Consider the following 15,563-nt stretch of genomic DNA (forward strand, 5'->3'; position numbering starts at 1 on the left):
ATTTGCCAAAATATTGTCATCTCCATCCATCACAGGCAGAGGAAATAAAAGAGCGTCTAAAAATAGGACCGGCAGGTTAAGCGGAGGGCCCCCATGAACACTAACAACTAAATTGTGGAATAAGACAGAAAAACAGTCATAAAACAGTAACATTCTTATTTCATTTTTCACAAGTACTCCGGCATCCTCCTGCCGTCCTAAAAAACACGCCGATGACTCTGAATCGTCCCTCGAGTTAAATGTGACTGTCTGTTTCTCTGTTTGCCCTGTGAACGTTGTAACCTGTCGCCAAACAAGGTCAGCTGGGATTAACTCCATCAAACTCGTGGTGCTGAGTTGGGTGAAGCTGGAACTCAAATGGACGGTGGTGACACACACTGGAAGGAGGAACAGTAGAAAAAAAAAGAGGTAAAAACTTTGAAGAATTGCAGAGCACAGCGCAACTACTGCCTGGATGCTGTCTGCAGCGTGAGTGGTGTGAGTTATGTTCTATAGTTTCAGCTATTAGAAGTTTACACTCCTATGAACACAGTGGACAAAGTGAAATAAATGCTCTGTCCCTCGGTAATACCCAGAAAACAGTCTCCTTTATTGTATTAGCCCCCGCTGATAATTGTTTTGCCACGGTCTCCCCAAATGAGGAAATTATGAGAGTGCAAGAAAGTGTGGGGGCGACTGTATACGTGCACACAGGAGCACAACCGAGCGTTGCCACCGTCTACTGTAACATTTCCTCCACTGAACACTCCCTGAACTGTTCCTCTCTCACTTTCCATCTCGCTCTCTTTTTAAGAGTCCGTCGAGAAAAATGTCAACTCACAAAGTGATCTGACGAAAACCGATGTGGAAATTTTGCGGCTCCCATCGATTTGCGGCGTTTGAGGATTGATCTTGTTGTTTCTGCCTTCGTGCTCACAGTTCTGTGGCAAAATGCAACTCACTGTAATCCTCATCAAGCCGTCACGGAAAAAAAACGCTGATTTATTTTTGCCTCCCGGGTCGGCCAAGCCGGACCAAACATGAAAATGCAGTGAGCACGGGACAATTGACCTGCCTCGGAGTTAAAATTGATGGGGTAGAGGATTGTTGGAGATACGCGCGCATCAGAAGTTTTTTTTTTAACAGCAGAAAATGAAGCCTCTCCGCGGCGCTCTCATCTCTGCCGGATCAAGAGGAGGCAGTCCACGAAACATCTGTGAAAAGCAGAGCATTCACGGGGAGTAAACATGGCTCTCGAAGATAAAGCAAGCTCCAGCGTGGACGGCTCTTTATCTGCTGAGTGATAAGTGTGCAGGACTGAATGAGGGAGGTGGAGGAGAGATAGAGAGACGGAGGGAGAGGGAGGGATTCCCAAGGCATTTAGGGGATTTAGGAGGAGAGACCCTCAAACAACGTTCCTTAAATCACACAGCCAGATACCATCGGGCAGTTTGTTTATTTATGTGTGCGCATGGGTGTGTGGCAAGATTAAGATAAGATCATGATGTGTGTTTATGTGGATACAATTGGCTGTGTGTGTGTGTATGTGTGTGTGCACGTGTGTGTCTCCACATGTTTTTATATTCATCTGTGTCTACACTTTCCACTACAGCAGATGAATGTATCAGAAGATGTGCATGACTGGTGTACGCGTGTGCGCGTGTGTGTGCATGTGTGTGTGCGCGTGTGTGTGTGTGCGTGTGTGTGTGTGTGTGTGTCATCCATCCCCTGAAGCCTCCCAGCTCTGTCAGTGTAGTTAATAGAAAGCAGAGTGATCTGCTGATAAGATAAGCATCATGGCTCGCCATTAATTAAAAACCCCTGGTAGGGAGAGAGACGGAGTGAGAGGAGCAGAGGAAAAGAAGAAGAAGAAGAAAAAAGAGGGAGCCGGTGAAACACAGAGGGAGAATAAGAATGAGGAAACAAACTTAAAGGGGGGGGGGTGTCCGTCCACATCCATGGGTACAGCAAGCAAGAGGAGGCTGACAGGGAAATAAAAAAAGAAGAGGAGGCAAAGTGGAAAACAGCCCTCAGATGAGATGCCAGTCATGTCAACACAGGTGCTAATGAGAACCATAGCCCGGGTATATGCACCACTCGGCAACATGCCAGTGATGTGAAGCAGCAGGGTGCGAACAGGGAGAGGAATGCAGCCTGCGAAAAGGGAAAACTGATCAAAGAGGCCGAGCCGACTAAACTGCAGGATTCACACTAAATACCCACACAGCTTTTGAGGAATCTCCAACCACAACATGCTACTGCTTATCTGCCACAGTCTACATGTTACCTCTTTATAAACTGTGTGGTAAGAAATTCCAAACAGCATAATTTGATGACTTTTTTTTTTCTTCCTCTTCGTCTTCAGTTTTCTGTTTACCACTCAATGGTGCTGATTCAAGTGGGCTGGAGAATAAATTAGGTGGCACCGCTGTGGCTCAGGCCTTCATGTTCTTGGTTACTTTGCCATCGCTTGAGGAGTGCGGAGGTGTGATGCAGCAAAATAGTTTTTTTTTTTTTTTTTTGTTTTTTTGTTTTTTTTTGGAGGCAGCAGTCGAGGCAGGAGAGGAGTTTGACATACTGAGAAAAAAAAAGTCAGGTGGCAGGGGGGCTGGTGGAGAAAGGGTGGAGGCAGAGACAGAGTGATATAACTGGGACAGAGGAAAAGACTTCAGTGTGATACTGAGGCTTTGATGCACACACACACACACACACACACACGCACGAACACACACACACACAAGAGCGAGGTAAATGAGGTGGAGGAGTGCAACACATGAAAATACAAGGATTATCAAAGGATTTTATTTTATATATATATAAAAGTTCTCTTCATCTCTCACTCTTTTCATGTCCAGGTCTCATGAGACAGTCGAGCTTCTATCTGAAACCTCATCATGACCACTGAGAGCACACACACACACACACACACACACACACACACACACACACACACACACACACACACACACACACACACACACACACACACACACACACACGGATAAAACCACCGAGAGGTGAAGCCAGTAACCTTGATTGAGAGAAATATACATTATATTAAACAGAATTTGAGTTCACTGTATCGCATCATAGGGCTGGAAAGTGAGCAGCTCCAGTTCTCTTGCACTGTGGATCTTGTGCATTGATTCTGGTATGGAGGGTTCAACAGATTCTGGATGCACAACCAGTAAAGTAACGTCAAAAACAGGCTGATGGACATGTAGAGAAAACTGCATCAAGAGAAACAGGTTCTCTGGTTTTTCTTTTATACACATAGAAGGCACAATATGGGAGAAGTCATCTACAACCTCATATAAAAAGGCTGGAAGTACCAATTTAAAAGTATTGGAAGAACATTATCAGTCAGCTCAGATGTTAACAGGTCAGTAATGTGAGTGAAGTAGAAAAGGAGCATTTCAGAAGCAATGATGTGCTATGGTTCATCTGCGAAATCTGCCAAAAGATTAACATTTCTACCTTTTATGGAACTGGTGCGGCATTGAAGAGATGTGGCAACAGGTGAGTGAGTCAAGCCTGCAGAGGTGGTATCATGTTCCGCATTATTCATAGGAACCACACACACACAATGCATGTTCACAGATGCTGTACATGGCAAATACCCCAGATGTCGAACTGACCAAGCATGCGTGAGATTTACAGTAGAGAAAGATCAATTTCACAAAAGCGCTGCCATGTCACCTCCAGGATTCAAAAAGGAATTCCAGTTTATTTCATCAAGCTCTACTTCCCATCACTGTTTAATAGATTCAGGGAAAAAAAGTCTCTAAAAGCACATGGACACCACAGGTCAGAGCACAAACACAAATCTCTAAAGCTTTTCAAAAAATGCTAATATTTTTGTGTAAAAAACATAGTAAACATTTCATGACTTAAAAGACACAAAATCATCTTATTTCACCATATATGTCCAATACAATTCAGTGATTTAATCTTACGTCATTCTTTATCTTCACTGCCTAACTGAGGCACAATGGTTTGCAGACGTTTGAAAACTGAATGATTCAGTCCTCCAAGCCCAAATCGCATCCATCAGCAGGGTCCACAGCGCATGTGGAGTGACAGCTCCACACAGGAAGCCTGTCCCGCTGGCCCTAATCTGATTGGACAAGGCCTGTCATGTCTGTTAACTGATTGGAGGATCGGGATTGGACCGAATGGCAGTGTGCATACTAAAGCAGATGCTAATTAAGACCTGAACATCAATCTTCATCAGTGCATTTAAGACAGTACAAGACAAGAGGGAGTGACAAAAGAAAGAGGGCCCGTGGGGAAAGCGAGAGCCGGACAGCACTTCTCATTTCGCAGATCTAAAAAGAGTTTGACTTTCACAGAGGAGCAAGTTGTGAACTCATCAAAAAATGTCATTCTAGCAGTTCAGACTAATTCCTTTCCTCGCCGCCTTCTTTTATTCTGACTGAATCTATTGGCTTTTACCCCCTAAAACTCATTTTCTGCCAAATGTGTATGATTTATTTTTTTAAAATACTTTTATATGTTCTTTCAAAGCTTATGGAGAGTAAGTGAGAAATTGATCTACCCGGGCAAACGGTGCTTTGTTTGAAAATGATCTGGATGCACTTGAAATCCTTCACCTCCCAATACAGGATTATACATTGAAAGGACTGTTACTTTCTCACATAAGTGTGTGTGTGTGTGTGTGTGTGTGTGTGTGTGTGTGTGTGTGTGTGTGTGTGTGTGTGTAAAAAGGCTCCTCAGCTAGAGTGCATCAAAGGGGGGGAAGCTCAATAACAAAGTCTTCAACAAATTCTGGGATAAACAGCAGCCAGACAACAGGATGCAGGTGGAGATGTGGCGATGCACAGACAGCGACTATAAATGTGAAGCCAGCTTCTGTAATTAGATGTGCGATCTCATTAAGATGCTAAAGAAAAAAAGACAAACCCTTCCAGACAAATACTTGAAAGTTTCTGCTTGGCCACAGAGCCAGAAAAGGAGAAGATATCTTGAGATCTCGCAAACATGGTCAACCAAATATGGGTATTTTTCATAGATAATGCTGTAGTTCTTCACTTCTTTGTGTATTATTCTTCATTTTATATGGAGGATAACAAAAAATACAACTGCAGGAAAGACATGTTTTCATCATAAATTATTTCCATATTAAATTAAAAACACTTTAAAGTCGATTTTACTCATATTACATGAGTCCTGGCAGAGGACTGCTGGAAGTAACAACCAGGAGAGCTGAGGCCTGAAAAGTAATTACTGTAAATGCAGGAATTTTTGCACAGTACATGTGGTAGATATATTTACACAAAATAATTAAGGAAAAGACACGCAACTGAACCGGAGTGGCTTTAGGAACCCCGTGCATTTATAACAGAGCACTTGACAAACGACTACACTATCAGCTGTATTGGATTTTCTTTGTAGGTTTGGCCTCTGCGGCCTTTAGCAATATTGTTGGTTTTGTCCATGCTCTTTTCTTCGGCTCAAAACGTCTCTGTGTAAGCGCTCCGCTGCAGCTGGAAGAAGCAAACAAAAAAAGAAAACACGCACAGGCACAGTAAAGAGGATCAATGAAAAGTGGGGGAAGAGAGAGGGTGATGCTCGTAATAGCTGGGCAGACAAATGGATCGATAGAGATAGGTGGATGGAGCCCCGGGATGAAACCCATCCAGAAATAAAAAGTGGGCAAAAACCTGCGGCGAGTCAACTGCAACTGAAACACCTCATTTTCGGTTACATCCCCCTCTCTCTTACTCACTGCTCCCCAGTCACTGATGGGCAAATGGAAATGACCCTGGTAATCATGGATCACCTCTCTCCACGGAGAGGAAAGAGCGAGCAGTTAATTCCACTCCGAGGGCAAACCATAAAAAGAAAGACAGAGGAAAAAAGTGGGTGAGAGAAGAAAATGAGAGGCCATAAATAAAAGCAACAAAACGTGTTCCAGTGAGCGGAAGGGAGAGAAATGATGAATGGGATGGAGGGAGGATGAGTGGAACTCCTCCCTTCTCTTCTGCAGCTCAGCTCACCTCAGTCTGAGGAGCCACATGTGACTTTGTCCTTTTTCTCCTTTTGTTTGGCACAGATGACCATCCCTATTGGTCATCTCCTCTCTCGCCCTCTTTCTCTTTGCTTTTCACTGTCTGCCGTTTTTTTTGTCCCTCCCTTCACTCTCCCATGCAGCATCCACACAAACGAAAAAAAAAAAAAAAAAAATCAATACACCTTCTCTATGGCATCTTCCAGCTGGGAATAGGAGACTCAGGAGGCTGAATAAAAGTGAACAAAGGATAGAGAGAAAGGCATGAATGGTGCTGAATGAGTCTAACATTGAATTGAACAGAAGGGTGCATGATGGCGCAGAAAAGGCAGGAGATGAGTGCGATGTCTGTCATTAGCAAACTCAAAGAAAACTTGAGCAATTCTAATAGTTTCTGATTTTTTTGTTGGGTGCATTTTGCGACAAATATCAAAGACTATTTGTTTTATTGCTGTGCTAAATAACTGAATTATAAGAATAAGATTATGAAAGGTAAAAATTCATCAATTGTGCAAATTTTAATTGTATTTTTGTAAAAAATGCAGAAAGAACCAATTTAAAAAGAAATCGTTTTTCCTACACATCTGGAGAACGGCACCAAGAATGCACAAGGATATGTCTGCTCTGAGGCTGACAAGTTTGAAAAATAGGATTTCCAAGTCCTATAGAAATCCCTAATGCCATAAAATGCAGAACGCAGAGCCAAACGACTGCCATTGATTATATTTTGAACACTCTTTCATGTCTACGTTTGTACCCGAGGCCATGCGAGCGTTTGCACTTTTCTCTAATGTTTTGGTTAATAAAGCACAAGTTAGCCCTTAAAAAGAATGTAATCTCACGGTACTAAAAGGAAGACTAATGTGGAATGGAGAGTTTTTAACAGAAGATGGATTTCCAGTTAAGTCAAAGGTAAAGCCACATGCTCAGTTCGTGGAGTACAAATCAGCGTGGTCAAGCATATCAACTTCGATTGGGGATTTCAAGATGAAGCACTTGATTTATGCAGGACATCTAAAGCTTTGCTATCTAAGCAGTGAAATCAACAAGGGGATTTTTTTTTTCTTTTTCTAACCAAGTTTCACTTATCTCGTAGCCAAAACCAGCTTTGTGATATCCAACCAAAAGTTTTGGTGGAATCTGAGGGAGAAGAAAAGACCTTTGAAGAGAGTTTTTCTTCTGCAGGCGAGACGCAGTGAGGACTTTAGAGGAAATCTGAAGCTTCTCTTGGAGAAGATGGTGGATAATTTTATCTATTTTACGTTGTTCTTTGAACGAGAGCTTTGATGTTGGTGAACCAGCTCTGTTATCCAATAATGTACCGGGGTAACCAAAGACAGAGAGTCAGAGAAAATACACTTGGACAAACTCAGGCCTCAATAGAACAAAGTAACTTTTGACTTGTTTCTTTAAAAGTAATAACCTTTCTTTTATGTATTAGGTAAGTTTATCTTTTCTTGGACAAGTTTGGGGTAACTCAAAGGAAAAAACTTTTCAATTTGGACAAAACAAATCTGTCAACTAACACTGTGTAAACTTTAATATGTAGAAGCTGTCATGTAGCAGAGCGCAAGGGTGAATCTGTGTGTCAGTGTGTACCTGTGCTCTGTGAGGCTGACCTGGGTGTTGCTGGTGAAGGGGAGCATTAGTGTGCAGGGCCATGGAGCAATTTGCCAGGGTAAGGAAAACACAAATGCCGGCACTAGTCCTTGCAATTAGCTGAACACACAGAATTGGAGGCCTAATCGAATAGGGCATTAAGCTGACAGACAGGTGTTCATTTATATACACACACCCAGAGAGGGGAGTGCACACATGCACATATACAGAGTATTGACTTTATACAAATGCTGCAGTTGAGCAAGGGTGCCCGCTCCTCTGCACAGAAACATCCACGAATGCACAAACAGACATATCTGCACAAGCGCGTACTCCATGCATCTGGCATATACATGAAAGACCCACATGCATACCTTCTAATATCAAAAGAGGCCAAAATACACACATATTCACACAGCTATTATGCCGCATTTGCTGATCGGTAATTTTCAGCCTGGTGCCACTATTCCCACGTCGCATAGTGCAATTACTGGATGTTTACACAGCCAAACAATAGACCAGCGAAACACACTCTCAGTCAAACATTCATTAGATGGGCCAATAGAGGCTGAGGTGACCTAGGCCATTACACTGTATCATACAGCATGGTCATTAAGCTGTGGTGTCTGGAAAGAAAGACCTAGTCCTCATAACATCTACTCAGATGGAAAGCAATGCTGCTGTGCCACGGCTGGCACGGTGGTTTGATGCTGAGCGCTCTGATCTCAGTGCAAGAATAACCCTGGCTTGAGACCAGTATTAGGAGCCTCTTTGTGCAGTTTGCATGATCTCCCTGTGCTTTCACCACAGTCAGTTGGGAATAAATTAAGTGTTTTTCATTCGCTCCACTGTTTGTACAAAGGATTCATGTTCATACAGCCAGTAAAAAACAGTGGAGCGAACTGGGAAGAAAATAAATGGTCATGCAGAGGACAAATTGAAAAAAGCTGATCTATCATCTCACTTGTTATTATTTATATTACAAGTAGTAATTTCCCAGTCCCGACTGGGAAATTGTTTCTCTCTTCCTGTCTTTGAAGGTAAGGGTCAAGTGCTGTAAAGCACCGCCATTAAATATCATTATAGCTGAGAAGAAATTCCACATGAGTAGTATATTTTTGGACGCCAGTTTTAAAGTGAGTAAATCGAGCCCCCTTCAGCCCAGGATGAGTGTGTGTGTGTGTGTGTGTGTGTGTGTGTGTGTGTGTGTGTGTGTGTGTGTGTGTGTGTGTGTGTGTGTGTGTGCATTTTGCTTTCACAGACTGATAAGAGAATTGATATCAGCGAGCAGCCATCAGCAGCAATGCACCGCTATCATGTCTGAGAGCATTCTAACTTTAGCCCTGATGCAACAGAAGTGAACAAACTGACCAACTGAAACCCCATCCACCGCACTCAGCCAATCAAAGCGCAGACACAAGATTAAGCTGGCAGATGAGCAAGAGCTCGCTGAAAAATTACGGCCCCATTGTGTCTTGATTTGCAAGCTGCTGCAATCATGTCGATGAGTGTGCTCTGGCCTGAGAATGAGAAGCAAGAAAGGTGAGCTATTTTTAATGCGACGATGCTAATGAGAATGTTGGCCTACGCGGAGCGTGTGTGTGTGTGGATGCTTGTGTGTGACATGACCATCAAATGCACCCTCGTGCCTTACCTCTAATGAAGGTGCCACACTGTCACTTTGTGTGTGTCCGTGCGCATTGCAACCACAACTTATCCAGGATTAGTCTGCCATATTAATATCACACTGATAAGGTCAAGCGTAATATTAGCACTGTCTGCATAAATGTCTGTGGGCGCGTGTGTGTGTGTGTGTGTGTCCACCAATGTGTGCAATTCATTCATCCTCTGCCAGATTCAAATTTCAGAGCCAGGCATTTACTACAGAGGTCAGTGACCTTCACTGACATTAAACAAGAGATATGACTTGCCAGACAACATGCACACGCTCCAAAGCACACACGCATAAACAAACTCCCCTGGTTTTCTTTAAAACAAACACACACCTGAATATGTATGTGCATCCCTCGATCCACCCACGCACACAGCAGATGAACAAAAACATTTTCATCTGTCATTTTTTTCACCCTTATTCCTATTTTTCTATCTTTCCTATTCCTCGAATCTGACTTTTTCTGCAATGCTCTCTCTCTGCTAAGTCAATAAGAAGGCTATGATTGATGTTAAACCACAGTGGAAATGTTATAGAGCGAAATAAGTAAATAGAGGCCACAGTGACAAAGCCGCACAGCTCTAAGAAAAGGCAACGGATGGATAAAGAAAGACTTGGACTGAGGGAGCCAGAGGAGGTTGACATTTACACCACATTAGCAGAGTAACAGCTTCAATGTCCCTTCCATTACAGCCGGGACGATAACCGCATGACAGCAACACCACAAAGCCTGTCGCAGGATTGAGCCTATTATCATTATATCTGCTTCATTTTTGCTTGGCAGAGACACAATACTGCGTATTGTTTGCAATATGAAATGTAAACACAGTAATTACTGTCTTTCATATGTATGCTCCGGGGCTTCTGGTGACAAAACAAACCACTTCCTCATCATTTCAGCTTCCTGTGCAGGGAGCGCCGAACCATTCATCAAACATATAGTCCTTTATGGGGTTTATTGTTCGTCTGCAACCATTTTCTTTCCTCCTAGAATCTAATGTTTGTGACATATACAGATACATTATACAGTATCACACAAAGACATAAACAGAACTGTAGTAAACATTAACGTGCAACATATTTCTCTTAAATAGGAAGTTACTATGTGAATATTGGAGGGAGAAATGTAAAGAAAATACAACAATAATAAAAATATAACATTTCATTTTGTATTTATGCAGTGATATGCAAAAAATACCAATCTCATGCAATAGTAACCACTGTTTCACAACAAGAATATCTATGGTTTATTTACAGATATATCTGTGTGGCATGCTCTCTTAAGCTTCTTCCAGATTCACTGACGAGCTCCCATATAACCAAAAACAGGCCTGTTAGATGTAAATAGGTGTCAAATTAGCAAATATCAATTTAGAAGTGTTACTGCCTTTCACCCTATGTTGGCCCGAATAGCTTCCAGTCCCGGGTCTGGCTCAAGCTAGTGCAGAAGATGAGTGGGTGGAAATACAAGTCTATTTATTCTCTGTGTTCACATGCCTTCAAAAAGAGTTCAAAAATGCCTCACGCTGCTGTAAAATACTTTATTTTCATTTGCACCTTAAAAAAGTAAGCTTTAAAAGTGAATACTGTCATGATGTTTACATTTGAGCCTGCAGGTGTGAATAAATGTTAGAAATTTCGGCAATTAGAAAAAGCACGTCCGGTTCGGTAAATACAGCAGATCTATAGTCTGCCCGTCCGTCAGTCTGGAAAATGTGAACCTGCTCATGGAGCTTTCGCCCTATGCGACTCTCAACTGTAAATAGTGGGTATAGAAAATCAAGGAACACTCATCCTTCTTCAGGAAAATCACCTGATTTTTATTCAACCTTGCCTTAAAAAATGGGCATCTCTGCCTTGCAAAAGAAACGCACAAAGGAAGTTTAAGTAGCCCAGGTTATCTTTTCTCCTGCTTCAGACATCCCTTTAAGAACTTTTCTAAATGGAATGCAGTTACAAAACTCTCCAATATCATATTCAAAATAACTCATTTTGATTGGCCTCTGCCCGAGCATTACAGGGCAATTCTCAACTTAGTTCACAGTTCACCTTGAGGTGACTAAACTCTCCTTGGGCAATGACTGAGTTTGGGTGTAGGCATAAAAGGAACAGAATATTGCTTTGTGTGCAATACCAAGATATTATTAACGTGCCAGAGAGTGCAATCAGCTAAGAAAAAACTAATAAACCAGTGATTAGCTTAGTCAACTGCTACTCTAACGGCTGTTCGCTCACAAGGGAGAAATGATACAGCACACAGCGGCAGCAGGTCAGTATTTACTAGAAAGCTGATCAAGATAACAGATTCACCAAAGCGTGTGAAGAAACTTGAGATTAAATATGAATATTATGAGGAAACGTAGTAACAAATAAAAAATTTCCATACAGTAACCACCTGAAATTGAGTTTATAATCCCTCACTGGTATATTAACGTGACTTCTTTGACCTCTTCTCTTATATGATGGACTTCAGAGTACATGAAAGCAGAGGGAGATGAACCCAGAGAGGGCTGAAGGTTATCATGGTAAAATGATTTGAGTGACTGGACTGAAGTTGCGTTAATTACTGTGGATAATCTGACAACACAGCAATCTAGATTTAAAATGTGTCACATCTTCCATCGCAGACCGTATGAACCAACCGAACGCGAGCTCTGGCTCTCACACACTCAACAACACACACACACACACCCGCGCGCGCGCGCACACACACCCTTTAAAAGCGGATTAAGTGGGACTAAAAGCAGTCATCCACTTCAAATAAAACAGGATGGAGGCAGGAGAGGAATAACGAACAGATCTCTGCTATAGAAACATCACATGCTGCAGCTCCAACATGGCTTGGGTCACACAGTATGACAGAGTGCAGCCTATATTGACTTTAGTTGAGCTGAACACACAATAAAACGGCAAATTTCACTGCAGCCTGCACACAATTATAGAATTGCTGCCTCACTTCCCGAGGGGAATCCAGATGACAGCTATGATATTTTATTTTCAACCTTCTCCATTCATGTGACGTGACTTTGCGTTTGTTTGCTGCCTAATATTCAGTGAGCAACATTTCAATGACACAGATGACTGAATCCTCTGAAGTGGTCTAATTTGGTAAGAAAACTTTTTTTTTTTTTTTATTTTCTACATGTTCAGCCATCCTTGCAAAATGAATGCTGCCATGAAAGCAAAACCCGGCGTGGAAAGAGTGAAATTATTACTCGGCTCGAGCAATGCCCGAGTGACAGCTCTGACAGCTTGTTTGAGAGCTATAAAACAATAAAGCAAAAAGCTTGTAGCTGAAATTGCCAAAAACTAATGTCTTCTCACTGATTTATTTCCCTGATTGTGGTTTTCGAGGCCGACTGTATACTCTGCCAAATATGTGTAGCTAATACTCTATTGTTAGGTTGCTTTTACATTGAGTGCAACTCCACTAATTACTGCTCCCTTTTCAATGTAATGACAGTGATTTCAGACAACACAGATGGCATTCAATTTGTCTGCCCGTTTAGCCTGATGTACATACCAAGACACAATTGCACAAGATTGAAGCCTCGGCCTCAACAAATGGCATTCAAGGACTGGAAAATCAGCAAGCCGATTCAAACAAACACACACACACACACACACATACACACGCACACGCCACACAAAATTAACACTCAGTGAAAGGAAAACTCTCAGAAAGTTGAGCCAGGAGTTCTGTGCGGCTGCTCTTTCTTGGAAAAACAGATAATATGCAATTTTGGGTATTTAATAGAAGCACTGAAAGTGCCGTGTGTGCCAATCATACACCAAGTGATACAGCTTGAAAAAGATTACGTTCTCCCTCATCTGCCTCACCGTGGGTTGTCTTAACTTCCTGCCCGTGGATCAGTGGAAGAGTGTCGGAGTGGAAGCTACTCATCTCCAGTCAGTAGCTGTATTAGACAGATACACTTAAAACAAGAGATGTGTCACACCGGTTTTTTTTTTTTTTTCCTCCAACTTCCAAAGAATCAAACACACGAACACTTGGAAGCGGCCTGGATTTTGTTCTCTTCATTAGGTGGTGGGTGGATCTTCAGTGAGAACGCAGCAGCTGTACGGACAGACCAGCTGCTAGAAAGATTCACAGCTCTGTGAATATTACAGCAGTTTAGTTTCTTTCCAATCAGCAGAAGAGTATCATTACTGTAACTAATACTTCGTTTCACCGAGTTTACTACCATCAAAGTTATTAATGCAAATACAAAGCAATTTGTCTACAGATTCCTTTACTGCTCCACAATGGGAAAATTTGCATTGTTATACAGCAGCTAATAAAAGAATAGTAAAAGAAAAGAAAATGAGCAATAAATGGTAAATGGATTTCACTCATATAACACTTTTCACTGCTTGAGCAGCCCCCAAAGCGCTTTACAGTGTTAATGACATTCACTCATTCACACACCAATGGAGGCGACTGTCATGCACGGCGCTCGGTTCATCCACTGGGAGCAGTTTGAGGTTCAGTGTCTTGCTCAAGGACACTTTGACATGTGGACAGACTCCGTCTGAGAGACGAACAAATAAGTATGTAAAAACATTAACGACAACAATAGGAGTAAAAAAATAAAATAAAACCAGAGATTTACTGTGAAATCGTTCTCATAGAAGGTTCAAAGTGCTGGTTCCAGAGTGCCACAGCTACAGGGAGGAAGGAGCTTTCACACACACACACAGGGCGAATGAGTCGGTCACTGAAGAAGCTCTCCACTGCTCCCAGAGTGTCGTTCATGGGGTGGGAGTCATTCTCCATGAGAGAAGAGAGCTCAGCCATCATTCTCCTCTCTCCCACCTCCTCCACCGGGTCGGACGGGGCCATCCCAGAACTGAGGCCAGGCCTTCTTAATGAGTTTGTTCAGCCCCTTCCTCTCCTCTCTGCAGTGGAGATGCTGCTTTCCCAGCTAACCTCCCTATGGAAAACTGCTGATGCCACCACAGAGTCATCAAAAGTCTTCAGGAGTGCCCCTGTAGTCTCCCCAGCCGGTAGAGTGTGCTCTGACCCTTCTTGTAAAGTGCCGTGGCGTTATCTGTCCGGTCCGGTTTATTGTTCAGGTGAACACTCCGGTACTTGCAAGTTGTCACTATCACAAGGTCCGCTCCCTGGATGTTCACCGGTGTTGTACGAGTGTTTCTTTGCCTGCGGAAATCCACCATTTGCTCTTTGGTTTCCCCGTATTGATTAGGAGGCAGTTCTTCAGGCACCAGTCTACAAAATCCTGTGTCGGTTCTCTGTGGTGTCCGTCGTCTCCATCTCTGATGAGACAGACAATCGCAGAGTCTTTCGAGAACTCCTGCAGGAGACAGGTCTGTTGTGTATTGTACTAATAGTTTGAAAAAAATACACCTACATACACACAAAACAACATTGTGTTTATTACAGTGTGTGCCAACACACACATGCTAACCAACAGGATCAAGACAACAATACATTCTCCTCTGTCTTTCACTTTGCCTCAGCCATCATTCTCCCAATATCAGCATTTTGACTGGAGACACAGTCAAGCATCTGTCTGGATGACAGCACGGCCCTGATTGATATTATGAGCAGAAAGCACATGCACACACAGGAAGGTACACGGAGACGCGAGGACAGGAAGGAACCGCCACATAGCCCGCAGTGCAAAAGTACGATAACGGATTGATAGAGACAAGGAAAGGGAGAAAAAAAAAACCAAAAAAAGGAAGTGCCTTGTTACTTTACCAGACACAATAGACAACAGGAGAGAGAGCGTAGGAGAAGTGTGTGTTTAGAGTGTAAAGCAAGGGAGGAAATGCAGGTCGTGAAGGAATGCTTGAACCCCAAAACTGCAGAGTGGTCGAAAACATGCCGGGGTGTGATGAGGAGAAAGAGGGAGATAAATTAATGGATGCACTATGAAGGAGGGTTTCTAAATTGAGTCAGCACCCCCAGGATGCATTGGCGCTATTTTATCATGACTCACTGAAAAAAATTGGATTGACTCTGCAGATTATGAGCAGGATGGGGAGCTTCGTGAACAAAACAAAAGAGACAGAAAATAAAGAATCAAATTTACAGAGACAAAGTCAAATGTTTATTTTTTTTTATGACACGTGCTACCCTCAGCACAATCCAGTAAACATGTTTTTCCAACAGCATCTTGCTATTCACACCGTCTAGTCATGTATTAACTAAGCAACTCCTCTGTTGCACTCGAGGTATTAAGAGGTCTGCACAAGTGCATCGAGTAGGTGTTTGGTAAGGACCTTTCAAGTCACAAACAAACCTCTGTACATCCT

General features: G+C 42.6%; 1 protein-coding gene across 2 annotated transcripts in view; it reads right to left on the reverse strand.

The window, feature by feature from the left end:
* The window catches only part of ctnnd2a (catenin (cadherin-associated protein), delta 2a), a 245,157-nt gene that overhangs the window by 75,667 nt on the left and 153,927 nt on the right, over positions 1-15,563 (reverse strand). The gene's annotated exons all lie outside the window — the stretch shown is intronic.

Source organism: Salarias fasciatus, chromosome 9, assembly GCF_902148845.1.
Source record: "Salarias fasciatus chromosome 9, fSalaFa1.1, whole genome shotgun sequence".
Taxonomy (NCBI): Eukaryota; Metazoa; Chordata; class Actinopteri; order Blenniiformes; family Blenniidae; genus Salarias; species Salarias fasciatus.